The 19,717-nt window shown below is 40.7% G+C and overlaps 1 protein-coding gene across 4 annotated transcripts in view; it reads right to left on the bottom strand.

The window, feature by feature from the left end:
• PAG1 (phosphoprotein membrane anchor with glycosphingolipid microdomains 1) overlaps positions 1–19,717 on the bottom strand; it is a 113,480-nt gene that overhangs the window by 67,548 nt on the left and 26,215 nt on the right. The gene's annotated exons all lie outside the window — the stretch shown is intronic.

Consider the following 19,717-nt stretch of genomic DNA (forward strand, 5'->3'; position numbering starts at 1 on the left):
TCTCTCTTAAGTCTTCCCCTCTCCTGCTGTGCTGCAGCTGCATGCACAAGAACACATCATCCTTCCTGCTGCTCACAGTGTACAGACACAGACACCACTGGGAAATGCTTCAAACACGTGGAAGCAGCTAGCAATTTAATTAAAACATCCACACACAGAGAGGCACACGCACATCCCATTCCTCAAGAGAAACACCTCAAATAAATACAGGAGCACAGAACTGCAAGGCAACTCACAAGTCCCTTCTATGAACTCCATGATGCTCCATCCTAAAGCTGCTCTTTATTTTTACCTCTGCTACACCTGGAGAAGTCTGTTAATGAACCTCAGAGATAATCATGAACTGATTTTTATTACCTGGCCTCACTTTATTCAGAGTAAAAAGCATGGCCTTGCACTTTGCACCATTACATTTCATGTCATATCTATCACACCAACTCAGAAGAAAACATCCTTGTATGATACTATGATCCTCTTCTGAAATGCCAGTGACTCTTACCTTTGAGTCACCTATAAATTCGTAAGAATTCTGTCACCTGTCAAATTCATAAGCATACTACTGCTTATTTATGACAGTGATAGGAAAATATTAAACATATGTCACCTCCTTTGAGGAATTTAATTAGCAGATTCCCTTTGGCCTAACACTCCCATTTTAAGCTGAATATTTACATCTCTTTATTCATGTCTCTACATATTTAAAATCTATGAATTTTCTTTTTCTCTTGCCATATTGATAGATCTCCATGTGGGTACCACATTCAAATTCTTTATCAAGATTGCGATGAACACATCTATTGCTTTTATTCAGCAACAGAACTGAAGAACATGAAACAGCTAACCTTAGTACAAAAATATTTATTAATAATTTTTAATTTTATCCCATTTTCCACTAGCTTGCCTGACTTTATCATCTTGTTCAACATTTGTTTTAAAATATTATGTACTCTAGAGGTTGGCCTAACAGGCTGTTATTTTCCCAAATCCACTTCCCCTGGCACCATCTCAGAATCTGAAGTTTACATTTTGTATTTCTCATTCACATGCCCCAGTGTTCAATATAGTCATTAGAAAGTCTGCAATCTCATGTAACAAAAAATGGCTTCCCAGGGAGGAGCAAAAATGCTTTTTAGAAGTAAAATCTGACGACCTCTCACTGCAGGCCTCTGGAAAAGAAGTGATGGATATTGTTTCTCTGCCTTGTCCCTGAAACTGCGCTGCTGTTTTAATGCTGCACTAATAGCTAATGTTTTCTTTAATAGCTAATATGGGAAACGTGGTTCCTTTTAAAAGGGCCTCCCAAATCAAACCTATAATCAAATACCTCCCCATAACTTAATTTAATGGGTTAAAAAGGTCAAGAGTCTCTTCACCACCAAAGTACTTGTCCAATTCTCAATAGGAAATTTAACTTCTGTCATCTGGAGCAAATATGTATAATGCAAATGGCATTCAGAAACTGTATTGCACTTTGAAACTAAACCCACTTTTTGCAGCTGCTGCTTTAAACATCATCAGTCTGGAAATGAAACAAAGCCTTGTCTCACTGGCATATTCCTGCATTAACATGAACTCCAGCAAGTGAGTTAAGTGGGTTTGGCCACCAACTGTGGAGCTCTGCTGTACATTCCACTGTACACTAGCCTACAACCTAATTAACAGCCTGCAAATATTCCAGATATCTGCTAATATTATGCACAAAGACGTAATTAGAAGTGTGTGTGAACACAGATATGTTTGGAAAAAAAAGAGAACAAATGTGCAGCTCCAACTGATATCTTTATTAACTCATTCTCAGTGGCAGTATCATACACCGGGGTAGTGTAAGGTTAATGCACACCCCACACTGTGACCTTTCTGACTGAATTTAATTGCATCCCTACCAAGGATATAGCAAAATGATAAGGTGCATCCTGATTGATTTTCTTCCTTGCAGACCACAAGAGTTCATTTCAACCAAATCTTGCCATTAAATTTACAGCACAACTGAAAAGGAGTTTTAAATTATATACACCCTAATCTAATATTTGAAGCTGTTATATCAAAGACTCTCTCCATTATTAGCTGCAAAATCCCTATTTACCTCTTCTGTAAACCCACTACACTACGTACAGCATTATCCTTCAATTGTTAGCGTACTTAAAATGTGTGTCTAACACTGTCAGAGCCATGCTGGCAAGCATTAAAGAGCACTTTTAGGCATTCTGCTCCTGTAATCCTTGGGGACTTCAGTAACTACAAGTCAGGGGAAAATAAAAGTGAAGAGAAAAGACAGGTCATCATGAACCTAAGTGCAATGTAATCTCATGATAGACATTTCTACTCTACGTGCACAACACATTTAGGTTCTATAAGAATTTTACTATCCTTGCTTTAGTAAAGCTGGGACGAGTATCTTTGTTAAGGTACCAGTGCACGGTGAACTACCTGAACTGGAAAATTTTGTCAGAATATTTCATACACTGTGATTACTCTATAAAGTATTACATGCCTCATTATAGCAGGGTTTATTCAAGGCTTAAGTTTCTTTTGTTTGATACCAAATCAGATTTTTTGTGAATTTTTCATTATTCTTTGAAATAAATTTTTTGTGATATTTTCAGATATTCAATACTAAGACTATATACTCCATTAAAAATGCCCATGGGAACCTCTGAGATACGTGTCTGTTTTAAGCAGTTTCCACTCACAGTGGATCAAAGCAACAGCCAACCATGATGGGATTTCAGGGGTTTTTTTAAGGAGGTAATGGCAGGAATATTTTGTAATTACTGTATAGGAGTTTTAGCTACTGCAGTCATCATCATGGTCAGAATGGCTCATCTACATTAAAGTTCTGAAGAGCACTGTGCACAGCTGAACCATCACTTAGATCACCTGTGTTTAGAGGAACAGAAACTTGGACGAGCCCCAAATTATGGCAGACCTAATGTCTCATTTGCCAGCAAATCATCTGTATCAGAAATTACTTTAAATGACAATACTAAAATTGAATTTGTCCCATGTTTAACATGCCCATTAAAAGCAAATCCTTCAATGCCATTCACTGAGGCTCAGATGCAGGGAGTCAGATGCCCATGTGGTTGCCCAGAGCCCACCCTGACTTTGATAACCTGTAAAAGCTGTGGAGTCAAGGAGGAACTTCCCACTCAAAAACTCTCACCTTTACAGGTGTTCTATTTTCACGAGTCTCTGATGCACACTTACTGAGAGTGCTATCACGAGCCTCAGAAAACAACACTCTGGGGAGACAGGGATAGTCTGGCCTACAAGAGATTTTGTCTCTTTACCAAGACTCAATTTTAATTTCACAGCAAGGCCATACCCAAACCCATGCTGGAGCCTCCTGAAACCTTCAACCACCCCTAGCTTCCCTCAGATGACCCTCAGGAAAGAGAGCACACTGGCAGCAGAAGGTTGGGGTGGACCTGAGGCTGGGTGAGTTTCACAGAGATTTGAGCAAAGTCAGTGCTCTAACAAAGCAACCTCCTGAGAGATCACTGTGAACCTGAACTCCTAATTTCTCATTCAGTTCATCAGAATGCAAGTGCAGTGTGAACGACTCCACCAAGGCAAAGACAGAATTAGCCTCATCATACATGCAGCAGCATATGTCTCTTTCAACATGCACTGCAAAACAGATACTGAATGGAAAACAGATGATTTTTAACTTCCTATTCTGTCTACCGGTAAAAAAAAATAAAATCTCAAAACCCTGCATATCTTCATGTAAATTACTGTATTGCAAAGATAAATATCAAAGTTATGCAAAATGCTAGATAAGTAGAAAGACTTTAAAGAAGAAGAAAGAAATAAAAACACCTACAAAATCTCCAAAGACAAAAAACCAACAGTTTATTTGTGTTCCCAGGAAAGTCCAAAGCCAAATATTAGCATTTTCCTCTGGAGGCAACTTTCTGCATATTGAGAGCCAGCCTAAATAAACGGCTGGCTTTTCTTCTTAGAGTATCTGGGGAGTCCGCAAATTTTTTTCTCCTTTGAGAAAATAAACATGAAAAACAATGCACGAACAACTTCACTCAAGAGTAGTGAAGAAAAATTCACATACCTAGTTATAATTATAAATGAAATTTTGGCCATGCAAAATCCATACAAAATCCTGTCAGATGGAATGTTTGCCAGCCACTCTTCAGAGCAACAATCACAGAAATCTACCCTTGTGACCTCCTTGTTGATCTCCTTTCCCCACTCTTCATTTATGCAATATGTGGCTTTTTTGTTTTATTCCCACATTTCTCTCTTAGTCTCACCTTAGTCCATTCCCTGCTAGATCCCCGGGTTCTTCTTTGGTATCCCAAAATCTCAGCTGAGGACTTGCTGGTATCTACCATTAGAGGTTCAGAGGCTCCAGTCAGCTTTAAGCTGCAGTAATTTTTTCTACTCTGTAAAGCCTAAAAGGATAGTACTTTTCCTTCCTTGCTAAATAGTAAACATTCCCCTTCCAGTGGGCAAAGAAATTATCTTCTGTTGTTTGTAAAGACATTCAAACAACGCCCTTGTCTACCTTTATAAATGCCTTTGTGCTATCCCTAGTCTAGCTCAGGGAACTGAGCCGAAGGTGGTGCAGCTGACATACAGCAGACAGGATTAAAGGCCTCAACACCCAGAGAAATCTCTGCCCAGCAAAGTACAGAAACAGTCACTCTCAAGTCTGACTTTGGGCTAAGAGAGCAGCAGCAAACTGGATCTCAAGACAGTAAGTATATTTAGTGAGCAAATTAATTTTACTCATCAACTCAGCAGAAACATGTTCTTCTGCCTCCAGGGAAGGGTGCAACGTGTACTCATTAATGACTGTTTATACAGATCAACACTACTGCTGTATTAATTCCCCACCACCACCACCACCTTACATGAGGTATTTCGTGATCAAAGTGTTGTAATCAACACTGCCAAAGCAACATTATTTGAGCAGTCAAGTTAAGCACACACACATTTTAAGGATCAGAACTTAATAAGGTTTTTTGGTTGTTTTTTTGGCATGAATACAACAAACACTTCAACACAAATATAACTCTGCCCGTGCAAAGTACAGAACTCTGCTCATGCAATTAGGATCTACAAGCACAAGTAACTGTTTGTAAGAATCAAACAAGTCATTAAATATTATTAGCTTATTTCACAAATAGACTAGTTATTTCTGAAATAGCTGCTTTCTTAAACTACATGGCCAATATGTAATCTGTTAACCTTCATTTACCAGTTTTCATTTAAATGAATCCTACAAATCTGACCCAACTTCATGAAAACCAACAAATCTTTGCACATGGAACTCAACGCATCCAAATGAAAACCAGTCTACTGCCATTCCAGTCAACAAGGCTGAGGACAAACCACTACCTGCAACTCAGTCACCACAACCTCAACTGTGTGATGTGCCTCAGCATACACATTAGAAAATATAAAGCCTGTTAACTCGTTGGGTCCTTCTGAAAATCTGAACACATCCACTGCTCACACTGCTTTGCTAAAAAGCTGGTTCTAAATTTATCAAATACAGTTTGAAACTGAAGGTGACTGAAATGTTTTGCACTACTCTGTCACTTCCTAAGAAAGCTGATGTTAGAAATATTTCCCAGATGTGGGTTACGATTTCCAGATGAGTAGAGAGAGCAGGAGAAAGCAGGAGATGCAGGCTCCAGACCAAAAGCCACTGATGGTCCGCATTAAACAGCACTTGCCCAGGATGTGTCAGACAAGAGACCTGAGGCTGGGTTCCTGATGCTACAGGAAAGTGCCTGGACAAAATACTTGGCTGCTCTGGCAAGAGTTTCTCTCCATATTGTTTCATTAATGTTTCCAAAAGTTTTGCTTCTGTATGGAAAAAAACCCCAACCCTGCAAGTTTCAGATCTCTCACTCTACACCAAAATAAATTGTGGGGTTTGACCAGTCACACCCACAGACAACCAGACTTCCAGTGCATCTCCTGGACTACCAGTGCACAACAGAAACTTAATATGAAATTTTAATAACATTTAATATAAAAACTTACCTAAATATCTCCTCCAAACTCAGATTACTATCTCCAATACTCAGATTATTTTTGCTTTTTCTGTGCATTTTCCACATTCAGAAACATTTTTACTGTTTTAGGGTTTTTTATGGCATCAATAAGCTACATGAGGAATGAGACAGACAAAACCAAAATGTAACACAAAAGGTCTCTAAAAAATGCTGTAATGTTGTCAGCTACAGACAGTAACTACAGAAACATCATGGAAATAATACAGGCAATAAATTGAAGCTATGTGAATATTTATTTTTATTTTCAAGACAACTCCTGAAATTATGAGATCAATTTGGCCTTGTTTTTCTCTCATCACTTTTCAAACTTGCCAGAAGGAAGTGTAAAAACACTGCAACCAATACTCTCTCTCTTGCTAGCCTGGATTAATAGATTTATGTTAATTGCAGGCATCTACATTAAAAATACCTCTTAGTATCTTCTTCCATAGGACTTCTACTGAGGATGAAATTCTGACCAGACAAATAAAGTAAAAAGAAATTTTTTACTTTATCTTTTTTTTTTTTTAAGGAAAAACTTACCTTGTAGCACATTTTCAGCAAGTGTCATGAAAAGGTCTGATTGCTTCCAAAGGCTTTGATCTTGCTATCACACAGCAGCTCCTGACTGAAACAAGTGACCTTGGGGAGACTCTGAGGGAATGGGGATCACTCATCTTAGAAAGAGTCTCCTCACATCAGACATGCTTTTTCACGCTCTCTTTACTTCCAGGCTGGACTGCATGAAGTACCAAATCTCTGTAGCTCCAGCTAATGGGATGGGAGTTATCAGCTCCTCAAAGGTTCACACTTCTCGGCTGTGGACAGGACAGCAAGACACCTGCTCCCACTGAGACCTGCTGAGTCTGGTGGGGTGCTGCTCAACTTCACTTCGGTTCTGTGAAGAGCATCCAAAAGTAAAATAACAGAAAGACAACTAGCCATCACTCACAGCTTTCAGACAGGGAGAAAACCAGCAGAAAAAGCCTTAGCCAATGTATGGGGATTTTGCAGCATTTGACATTTCTTTCAATAGCATGAACTAAGCCCTAGTAAGAGTCAAGTGAAGAATGAGATGCTTGTCCTGGCTAAGCACTGAGCTTAGATAGTGGGATATAAACTAACAAGAAAAATCATTGAAAATACAGCATCTGTTGACATTTTACAGCATGCACTGACCTTTCCAGTACTATTACATATGGCTTTGCAGCACAATTACAGTTACAGCTCTATGTATCAGTAAGATCCTCATTATCTGAATTCTATCAAAATCTTTACACTTCTCAAGAGAGCAGAGAAAAAGGTGTGTCTGAAACAATATTCAGTTTGGTGACACCAAAAAGACCCCCACTCAGCTGCTGGGGTTAATTGTCCACACCACTGCACTGTGACCTAGCCAGGTAAGTAGGGAGAAGAGGCTGACAACTAATGTGAGGATGATTCCTCATGACAGTGACAAGAGTAGGTAGCTAAAAAGCACAAAATGCAATATTCAAGGACAGGGCCTAGAAAACGACCCTTGCAATCACAAGCTCACCTGCAAACCAGAAATCATTTCATGGTATGTGAGAAGAGTTCAAGTTAATTTGTCTCTCTGACCTCAGAACCGCGTACTATCCCTTGTTTAAGTCAACTTACGAGGTTACAATGGCTAGTCTTGTTTCTAGCAAACCTACGAACTTGTCTTCTTTCACTTCTCCTCCTCCACTTACACTTATTTCATATGCAAAGGTAATCCATTTTATTACAGAAATAAGGAAGATCTGCATTAAGTCATGTCTGCTTCAGAACTCAACTGACTCCCCACCAGCTGGAATCTATTATTTGATTAAAAATGTTGTTGTGCCAGCTGCCATGTAGCACGTTTCACTACTCTGATTCCAGGTGGAATTCAATCCGTACTGAAAATGTAGTCTAGCATGAATCAACCTCTTCTCAATAGTAATGCATACCTGGAAAATAAAAGCATTAAAAACCGCCACAAACCTAGCCCTCCTAGACCTGGCCACCCCAATCTCTAAAGCAGAAGGTGTTCAGTGGGGAAGAACTTCAAATTTAACATAGCATAAAGTAGTAATTTCATAAAGCAATGTCCTAATAACACCTTCAGGTTTGTTTTAAAAACTGATCTTTCTTATCATAAAAACCAACCTAACTCCTCTTCCACCAGAGCCAGTCCTGAAATAAAAGACAATTGCTGAGTTTAAAAAATCAAAAGCTTTTGTACCTCCCTGATACAGTGAAGTATTTACTAGTGGAGGTTAATTATTAGAGAATGTGCCCAGAGTAAAAAATAATTTATAGTTAAGTCTGTTACTACTAATTCAGTTAGAATGAGACTGTATTGGGCAAAAAGCCCATTTAATTTGAGGGGGATTTCTGCCTGGTGGGGACTGCAGGAATACATGCCAGGAGTATATACCGTGAATCAGCACTGAAAATGTTGCTTAGCTTCTTGCAGTGCAAGAATGTTAAAAGCTTTAAGGCAATTATTTGCAAATGCATACTTACAAGGCCTCTCAATAGAAATACAGCAGTGGCATGTTGATAGGTCTGATTCTTACTATTCTCTTTTTCTGTTACCTCAAAACAAGTTACAGACTACAGCTTCAGTAGCTCTGAAAAAAGTCCACGGTTAGCTCTGAAGAAAGTTTATATTCAATAGATGTTTTCAGCTTTCTCTGTTCAATGGATGGTCATAAAGTTAAAAAGTTAAAAGGTTTTGATGGCTTCAGACAAGATACAGTCTCTTAATATGCAGACGTAAGAACATACAGAGGTAGTGCTGAAAGCTGAAGCCCACATCCTTTCCTGGTGGTGTCAAGGCAGGGTGCTCAACTTATTTTCAACTTATTTAGAAGAACTAGGTAAATATCACGTGGATATTTCACGATTAAACTGATAAACAACAGTCAATCTAAATTCCCAAGTGGCAGTTATGCCATGTATAAAATAGCTCAAGTAGAATACAGCAGGCTTTAGTCACAGCACTGAACATAACTGAGGGGTCAAATCCCTGCTGACCCAAGCTGCTGTGATGTGATGTTTGCTTAAACTGAACGGATGCTCTGAGCACAGCAGAGCAGCCCAGTGTGTGCACTACAGAAAGTGCCACGGTGATGGGCAGCTTTGCTGACAGTGTCTGCAGGGAAGTGAGCCCCTGCAGCTGGAGCCCCACAAGTACTGAACTCCTCTTCAACCCTGAACAGGGATGCCCCATTCAGAATCTCCAGAGAAACGAAAATAAACGAAATTTGTTGCATCTTAGAAATCTTCCTTTCAAATATATTTTAATTCAGTTTGGGAAAGCTTGACCTAATACTTCTAATTTTGTGGGTTTAAATTATTTCAATTTCCAGACCAATTATACGACTCCCTCAATAAGCAAGAAATGTCTTATTTAATCTATTTTTAAAGGCTGAGCTTTGTGTACTTTTTCATTCTACATCCTCTTTCACACCAATACAAAGAATCGTAGTGTAGCCCTTTCTACACTTGTTTAAGCACCAATTAGAAATGTAGTATGCATGCACATATTGACAAACACCCCATAAATATAGAAGACATGAAAATAATGTTTATGTACCTCTCCCATTCACTAGCTTTTCTGGCAGCATAAGCCAGCAACCTCAATCCACCATCGTCAAATGAGTGAACTCGCCACAGATGCATTCTTCTTGCCTGTCATGCAAAATGGAGATACTCTCCATGCCAAAGACACAAGCTTCCAGCAGTACCTGCTTTACTGAGAGAGAACAACAGCTCCTCTAAAGATACCAAGAAGAGGATTTACACCACTGGAAAGGAACTTTAGTTTCTCCTGGGGATACTTGTTTCACAAGTGTCGAAGACAGTGACATTTAAAACCATGATGCTCGTATACACATAATAAAAGGCATACATTGAGATTTAGCATGATTTCATGTGTATGTATATTTCTATTTATATTTCAACACCACTGGTGCAAAATCTTCCATATATCTTGCAGGTGAGGAGGAACCTTTTGTGATTCCAGTGCAAAACCACCCGGCTCTGGTCCAGGCTGATGCTCTCCCGAGAGGTGTGGCAACACATAGAGCCCATGACTGCCACACACACGTACCTGAATGTGGCAAAACCCACAATGCCCTGACAGCCCAGCTGCTGATACCTGCAGTTCTGCCTCAGCCTGCCCTTGCAGCCCAAGCACACACCATGCCCTCATATGAAAGCTGGTGGTCTACACAGTGGAGCAGGTGAAGGCTCCTATATTACTAATTTTCTGAGTATTGCCAGCCCATAGGATTGTGTTCCCTTTCTTCCATAATCTGCAAGGCAAAAACTCACCACCACAGGAGACATGAGAAAGCGTTAGGATTAAACTGGTAACACAGGTTCTGGCAAAGAGCTCCTACACATGCCTGGGAAAACACTGAGTAAATGTCCCATCCACACTCAAACCTCCATTTCACAAGCTCCTGATGTGCAGCAGTGCTCAACATACACCTGCAAATGGAAGCTCCAAGACATCTGAAATACTAAGGAATGCCACAAGCCCTTCTTTTCTTAAAAAAAAAAAAAAAATAAAAGACATCTGTATTTCAGCTCAGATATTCATAACTATTAGAAATATTTTAAGAATACTCCTTATTAAGGACATATGCCGTAATTTTTCACCTTTACCATGTGATAACATCTGTTTTCCTCATATGGTGCTGTAAAAAAGTCCATGGCAGTTGTGAAGCATTGAGCCATCCCAGTTATTTTCTCTTCACTGTGTTATGGTAACATGGAATCATAGAATGGCCTGGGTTGGAAGGAACCTTAAAGATGATCTAGCTCCATTCCCCTGCCATGTGTAGGGATACCTTCCACTATACCAGGCTGCTCAGAGCCCCATCCAACATGGCTTAGGACACTTCCAGGGATGGGACAACTTCTCTGGGCAACCTGTTTCACTGTCTCACCACCCTCACAAGAAAGAATTTTTCCCTGATATCTAATCTAAACCTACTCTCTTCCAGTTTGAAGCCATTCCCCCTTGTCCTGCCACTACACGCTCGTGTAAAATTCCCTCTCCATCTTTTTTGCAAGTTCCCTTAAGGTACTGGAAGGTCAGAATTAAGTCACCGTGAAGCCTTCCTTCTCTTACAGGCTGAACAATCCCAATTCTCTTAGCTTCTCCTCCTAGGAAAGGTGCTTCATCTCCCTAATCAACTTGGTAGCCCCTCCTCTGGATTCACTCCGACAGGTTCATGTCCTTTTTGTGCTGGGGACCTCATCTAGCAGTCCCAGGCAGGGCAGAAGCACACTGGAGGCTGTGCTCAGCGAGAACAAAAAAGGTAATTCTCACCTGGAAAGCCACATTTAAACATAAAAAAAAAAAAAAAAGTCCAATAAGTGGATATGGATCGTTGACAAGGAAGTAGGAGGAAACAAAGAGACCGCATCAGTCAACAAGAGGCAGTGGCTGTAACACACCCCTAACCTACTTTTTTTTTTTTTTTTTTTTTTTTTTTTTTTTTTTTTTTTTTTGCAGGGATTATGGCAGAGGAGACTCTAAGAAGGGATTTAAAAGGAGAAAATGAGGTTAAGTGTGTTGATGTCTGTCCACAGCTCATCCTTAACTTCAGCATAGCAATGAATAAAGCCTGCAGATGCTGGTTTGAATACACAGCAGGTCAGTGACAAAGCTGGTATTGCAAATAAACTGGAGGGCTGTGTGGATGGATGGGCCAGAAGGGCTTTGGATATGAAATCAGACTGCTTCTTTCTACCATTATTATGAGATAAATACATGAACATCACAAACACTCACAAGAAAACAAATCTCTTTTAATAGCAGGTTTGAACAAGGTAAAAGCTGCACAGGCTATACGTGGACCACGCTTGACAATGGACTGAAGGATGGCATTGCTTCATGGCCACAGGCATCCCTGGGGCTGGCTGCTAAACATGTCTCAGTCATAGACATCTCTGGAGGAAGAAACATGCCTTATTCAACAACTTTCATGGCTCATTTTTTAAGATCAGGACATCATTAACTATGTTGGTTGCTATAAGGAGTTACTATCTTCTAATGACTCCCAAAATATCTGTACACGACAGTTGGAAACTTCTGCATTCCATGACTAATTTTGTCTTTTATAAACCGATTTACAAATGTACTTGCTGTTCAATTCTGCTGGAAAATATTTAAGGCAGTATTTTTTTGTCACCTCCTTAGCTCAGCCATTTACCATGTTGAAAGAGGAGTGGCTAAGGGGCCCATTTGAGCTCAGCAGCACACCCTGGTCTTAAAACACATTTGCCTCTCAGTAGATGATAGCCTCAACAGCAGTGCAGCCTTTTATCCCACTGACCCATGAGATGGACTAGGTGTTTGCCATCCCCTTACTAAGCCTCTGAAAATACCTGTTTGTTTGGTAAGGCTAGGTGTTTTGCCAAAGATATGCTGACATTAGGTAAATCATTGAAACAAGAAGATAAGAAATAGAAAATGGCAACAGACATCATCTTCCCATACAAGGCCTTTTTAACAGTGGTTTACAAATCAACCACTTTTCATCAAAGGTTCCAGCAAAGCATCAGAAGAAAGCAATTTCAGGAACACAACAGTATCACAAAGTTAAGAGAGTTCTTTCTGCTGTGCTGCACTGTATTCATGCAAACCTTAGCAACAAAATGCCTGTTAAAAATGTGGAGTATCCTTGATTATTTTGCTTAGTACTCTTCACCGTGTCCTTTAAAAACTAGTAAGAATCAACACCCAAAAGGAAAGCCAGGAGGTAGCATAGTAGCTAGCTATGTACCAGTGTTACAAATCACTACAGATTGGAAAAGCACACCAGCTGGAGTCCAGCATCCTGATAACACGAATACTGTGTCATGTCCAGCCCAGTCTTTCATCCATTGTGAGGGATTCCACCAAGCAGAGCCTGGCTCAGCAAGACCAGCAGTGCTTTCCAGGCTCCGCCGGACACAGGGATAACATCCCCACTGACTCCAAGGGAGATGCTGTGCTCACATGAAGACCCAGCTGCTCAGAGAGGAACTCGACATGTGTGTGCCAGCCTGAAACTGAACTCCATCCCACAACTGGGTCCTTACACTCAGACTACAGCATCCTGTAAGGTTTTTGTATGACACAACTCACTGTACAATAAAATAAGCCTGCAAAATATGTTAAATGAACCATGTCCTAAGAGTAGCCACTTCTCTGCACTGACTAGAGCTGGACCTTGGGTGAACAGCTCTGGTGCACACATCCTCTGCCTGAGTGTCCTGAAGAGCACTCCAGGCCAGTGAAGCAGAAAATGCGTGTATTCGTGTTTTAGTGCTTTATCTGGGGTGGTTTCTCTTCTGCTGTCAAAAGCCAAGAGTTATGTTCCTGACAACAGTAAGGACAAGACTAAATTAAGAAAAGAGTTCAGAGAGGCAGAGAAATGCAGCTGAGCTTTTGATGAACAAACCTCATTAACTGACTGGCTACCAGCTATCCAAATAGATAAAAAAAAATTATTATTACAGCTGTAGTTTAACAGTTTGGAAAAGTGACATTTAAAAGTCACTACATAACACTGTCACCTGTAATGCTATGCTGTAAATTTGTTCTTTAAAACCTACTTGTAAATACACAGCAACTCTTGCAAGTTACTGGCAGCATTCAAAAGTACTGGAAAGAGCAAATAAAAATGCATCAATTCGGGGAAAATTAAGTATTCTTACGACTTCATGTTCTCATCAGATAGCAAGCATTAAGAACATGCCCACTGCAATGTGTACAACAGCCCAGAAAACTGTTGGGTTTGCTACACTTTCTTCAGATTGAGTCAACTGAAATTGGGTTTTCAAATCCATGAAAGACAGGCAAAGTAAAACACTGTAGTGCTTTCCCAAAGACATCACATGCCAGACCACCGTATCTTAAAGTTCATGCATTTGATTTCCTAGAAGATACCACTTTTCCCTTCTTTTCAAAACCATACCCTGTCCCAGGGAAAAAATACAAATGTGTGTATGTTTCAGGCACTCTTCCTTGTTCTGGATGCATGCAGATTATGCTGTCCCAGCTGAGTGACGTAAAATTGCATTTATTGTGATTCTTCATGACTGAAGAGGTAAAAGCCTTCCCTAGGGAAAACAACTATAAGGTGTTCTGCAGACCAGTTTAAGGAATACATGTGAACTTCTTAGCTTCCAAAGGTTAATGAGTGACCTGGTTTCACTGTAACTAACACAACCTTCTTATTAACCAAGAGAAAGACAACAATTGTCATGTCTATAGAACAGAAATTAATTTTCTTACATTTCCCCTCCCCCCTCAAAATATGCAAAGCAAATTTTGAAATTCCCCATTCAATATATATCAAAGAAGAAAAAGGTTCAAAGTCAAGTCCTAGAAAGTCAAGAAATGCCAGAACAAATTTAGTTTGGCTCCCTTGTGCTTATACATAAAGATGAAATATTTAATTACACGATGACAGGCTATTTTTTGACTGCATTATCTGTGTTTTAAAGAACAAGAAACAAATTCCATAGTGGCCTGACTGGACCACATGTTTAGATGTTCATCACACTTCAAATATAATACTTCAGTAGTTATTTATCTTATTGAGAGAGGTATAAGGTCAGTTGAAAATTTTCCTAAGATTACCTGATCATTTGATTTTTTTTTAGTAGAAAAAACATTACTGGAAATGAAATATATCTTTCACCAGCAAATACTGCTTGATAGTATGCTGTGATCTAGTTTTGAATGAACAAAACCAGAACAAATCTCATTTGGCCTGATTTTTTTTTCAAACAGGTCTGTCACAATGACTAACTTATCAAAATATTTCAACTCACATTCTAAAAATACCAGCTATTTATTATTTTACTCTGCTGTACAGACATCAGTCTAACACTCAATTAGAGTAAGTGGCAATGAATCATGCACATTTTAGGAATGTCTTGGCTCTCTGAACAATGTTGGGGTTCTAAATCTTTATTGATGGAAATATCTTACTTCCAACAGAAATTTACATACAAATGTGCAAACCAGGGCTAGAGCAGCAAGCCTGTGTTGTGGCTAAGAGGTGTCTGGGCTTGGCGAGCTGCCTTCAGTGCCTACTTCCACCTTGGCTCGGATAATTGGAATAAAGATGAATGAAAATTTAGGCCTGCAGTTTTAATAGTAACTATTTGTTATTTAAATTTCCTGTTCCACACTAAATGATTGCAAGAATATGTGCTCAGAATGAAAAGGCTGCTCTTTAGCATCAGCACATTGATTTCTTGGGGTCCTTGCAAAGCTTTTCACATTGTTTCTGGACTATAGCTCTACACCCCTCTAAATGCCTGTCAGACATCATTTCTGCTTTATGAATAAATAATATGATGCTCAGGGGAAATGTTGGGCTAAGACAAAAAAATCAATATGTGTCTAGCACGTATTAGGCAGTTGTTCAGCTGAAGTCTGTCTCAAATATGTGGAGTAATTTTAATAACAAAACAAATTCTTTCTACACTGAGCTTAAAAGAGGGTTATTAAGAAAGCACTAGCACTATATAACCGTGTATCCTATTTGAAGATTAATAACATTAATCTCCTAAAATGTGAATAAATGTTCTGATTGCAAAGTATTTGGTGATTATTTGTCTACAAATTTCAAATATTCATGCTACAGAGAAATGTAGCAAGTGATTTTTTATTCTGTTCCTCTTAGAGTGGTGCTGGTGCACATCTGTGTAGTAAAGCTGTTATTACAACTGAATTGTTTGTTATTTTAAAAACATCTTCCAAAGTCGCCTTTTTTTTTTTTTCCCCCAGAGGACCCGGGATCAAAAGTGAAACAAAAGCAGGGTAAATTAATCATTCATGCAGCTCTGTAATCGTCTTAGTCGTTCCTGCAACGTAAGCCTATTTTTGCAGTCGGCGCAGTTCCTGGTTCAGCCGCCCACCATGCCCAGATGCAAACCCGTCACAGGAGTATTTGAATCGCTCCACTTCTACAGGACCTGTCTAAATAAACAGGCCTAACTCCTGCCACGGGGCAGTTCTTAAATTCCTTTGTATTATGCCCAAGAGGGGCTGGTTATGTTAATTGTACCATACAGCAAGCAGCATTGTAGGAACCGCTGCTCACTTGCTCTCCCACAGCTTATTGAAGGTGAACAAGCTTGACTCGTACACCTCCTTCCTTCCATGTGTTCTTCAGCACCAGGAAAGCTCAGGCTGCGCCAGGCAGCAGCACTCAGCCCCTGCTGACAGCACATCACCCGCCCTCAGCACATCCCCCCCCCTCCCAGTTCACTGATGGCCAGCAGGGCTGAAGTCTCCATCACCGCCTGTTCAAAAATGTTGCCTTCCCACCGTGTTCCTTGAAAACATAGATCTCATGCTGGAAAGCAATGAGGAGATGGACAGGTTATTCTGGGACAAGGGGCAAGCTGCCAGTGCTCCTAGGAGCCCTCATGAAAGCCACAGGCACTCCAGGTTCAGCAGCATGGCCAGGCAAAGAGAGAAAGCAAAGAGGTAAAGACAAACTAGCAAGCTGCAGTCAGACCCACGGATGACCTCTGAGATCCCTGACTCCGAGCCACCAACATTCAGCTCAGAGACATTGCTCTCAAAGGGGGTTTTTTCAGTCCCCTGCTGTTAGGCAGACCTTTTAGTGCAAATCCTCCCCATGGGAGCTTGCTGACAAGGTGGCTCCTCCTGTTAAATTCAGTATAATGAAAAGCACAAACTTCATGTATTTATGACCCTTTCAGACTGAGGAGCTGCAGCTGAGTGCCCTTGCCTGGGGGTGCTTACTCCTGCAGGAGAGCCGGCCATCTGGAAGGGCAGCCTAAAGAAAGCAAAGGGAAAACCTGACATGCCAGGCAAAGAAACCTGCAGACCTGCAGATGCTACTGCTGATGGTGGCGGAGCTACAAGGTATCTTGAAGCTCACACCAGCAAACATGGTGGAGCCCATTAACACCAGCATTGATAGAAAATGCTTTTGCCAACTCAGAGAAAGTGAAATGATAAAGACAAGAAGAGGGGACTTCTAAGACCAAAAAAAAAAAAAAAAAAAAAAGAGCAAACAAAATCCCCCCAACAAACTCAACCTAAAAAAAGCCCATTGACAAACAAAAAAACCCTCACAACCACTCCTCAAAACCCACACAGGCAAAAAGGAGAAGCCTCAGGCTGAAGCTTGTACGGATTTCTATTGATTATGAATACCTACAAACCCCAATCCCCGGTGCTTGCAGCAAAACAGCCAGAAAGGAAACTGAAAGCAGAACAGTGATTTCCAACAGAGGCAAGCTGTCAGCTGTAAGCACTAAACCATGTATCCTGTGCAAAGTCGCTCTGAGAGAAGCACCCCTTCATCCCTTCTTGCTGCCTTTTTGGTGAGGGGCACAGCCAGGTCCCTGGCAGCGCTCCCATGCCAGCAAGTCCTCTCCAGCTAGCACCTGGCTCACATGCTCTCCTTCAGCCACTGGCCTTGCATCTCTGCCATGCCAACACCAGGCCAGACAACCCAGAGCAGAGACACTGGGAACATGGGCAGTCCAGTGTGATGTCAAGCTGTGCCACCACACACATGAAACAAACAGTCCTGCATGGTCTTTGCAAGATGCAAGTTACAGGGGGATGACCTGAGAACACCTCTGCTGTCCTGCTACGGAGACCTACCCAAGAGACCCCCACCCTGCTCTTCACCCATCACATGTCCCTCACCCCACCTACCACAGGGTGTCTGTGCTAGATACCATTCCTGTGCTTCTACAAAAATGACTGCACAACATGTATTTCTGCCAGCCCCAGGAGACAGGACCACTTGACCTTGGACACCTGAAACATGACCACTCGACTTGCACTTTCTTATCCTTTCAATGCTATTTAAATTAATAATTACGCTTCCTAAAACTGACACTGGCTGTAACCTCTCGATGTTGCCTTTGAAAGCCACAGAGGAGAAAACCTCAGGGAGGAACCTCTCAGTGAAACACCACACCTGTCTGTGTGTGCAGTGCCTGGAGATGTGGTTCCTGACTGGCTGAACAAAGTCCTGAGTTCAGCGACCTCCTTTATCACCTGTCACACTTGCCTTCTCCACCTCCATCTGAAGGTACTCCAAACCACACCCATCAAGTGATCCATGGAGGGGTCACTTGCTTTCTTAACACAGCCCAAAATCTGCCAGGCTGAAGATTGATACTATTTCACCACCAACACAACTGGTTGAAAAAAGATCCTGTCCTCACCTTCCAGCCTCGCTCACAGCCAAACAGCTGTTTCTGGGCTGTACTATTAATCAGAGAAGTACATCCAGATTTCGGAAAGACCCTAGAATAAACCTTTTTTTTTTTTTTTCCCAGCTCTAAGGTTCCCAGTTTTTAACTGAAATGATAATGCTCTGGACCTACAGTTGCCCTCAGACAGCACTGTGTTGCTGTCTAATGTTGATGGAGGATATTATGGCATCATAATATCTGTTCACAAGTTCTGATTTCCTGTGCAAGCGTTGAGATTATGCAGGTCCGTCAGACATGCTTCAGAGTCATCAACACATTTTTATTGCAAACAGAATTTCCAAAATGATGAGCTACTCAACAGAGAAGAGAGAGAGAAAACCCTCAACTTTCAGATGTTTCATTTCCTGATCTGAGTATCTTTCACAGAAAATGAGAGTTCAGAAGTAAAATGCTTAATCTTTGACAGATTTAAAGACAACTATCACAGACCTCTAGCTTCCACAACGTAAGACACCAGAAGCATGAGTGGTAATAAATTGATTTTACATTAATTTCATCTCTAAGGTGTCTATACACGCTCATGGATTTCTATGTTCATTTTAAAGACAACTATTTCCAAGAAGCAATGATTCTATGAATCATACTTATGTTGTATTTATTTATGCCTTTCTCATGAGCTCAAAATCTGGGACTGAAGCATTTCTGTCCTATGTAGAGGTAACAAAAAGAGACAGAGAGGGAGAGTATTCACACAAAGTCATACAACCAGTCCCTGTAGCTTAGGAGGTACCTGGTCAGACAAGCTGTGGTAACCAAGTATATTATCAGAGAAGTGCACTCCATTTTGCAAAAGAGAAGTTAAACTTGTCTAGGGTTAAAAAAGTTAAGCTTGTCTGACAATCCAACTTTCCTTTAGGAAAAGCTAGGAACATGCAGCAGGTCAGTTAGCACTGTGGGGTTACCCTGAAAGGTTTTGTTTGCAATAGTACCAATATGCAGTAAGTAAAGACCACCTACTTGATATGCAGTAGCAAAGCACTGATTCCTTGTAATGTTTCAAGGCTCTTACTGCACTAAGAAAGGGACTTGAAATCTTCCCAGTATTTCTCAACTCAGGCACAAATTGTGTGCATTACATACAATCAAGTCAAGTCCAGTCTGGTACCATACCGTCACGTACTAGTAACAGCCACCCAGCAAGGGCTGGGACACTTGAAATTAAAATTAACTTCAGTGCTTGAAATTTACCCTTTGGCAGGTGCTGCGAAACATTATTTAAGAGGCAACCCAATATAAACCTGGTGTTGCTCAAATCTCATCAGACCTCCAGTAATGAATGTAAGCAGCACCAGCCTGCCTACTGAAGGTTGGTCTCCATGCAGAGGTACCAACTCTGCTCTGCATGCCCACACCAACTTCCTAACCACAATATTCTTTTCTGCACCCAGCGCAGTGGGAGAGCTTTGTCACTTGAG

The sequence above is a fragment of the Corvus kubaryi genome, unplaced genomic scaffold (assembly GCF_017639235.1).
Source record: "Corvus kubaryi isolate FWS band 111438036 unplaced genomic scaffold, C.kubaryi_AGA036_p1.0 37385, whole genome shotgun sequence".
Lineage (NCBI taxonomy): Eukaryota > Metazoa > Chordata > Aves > Passeriformes > Corvidae > Corvus > Corvus kubaryi.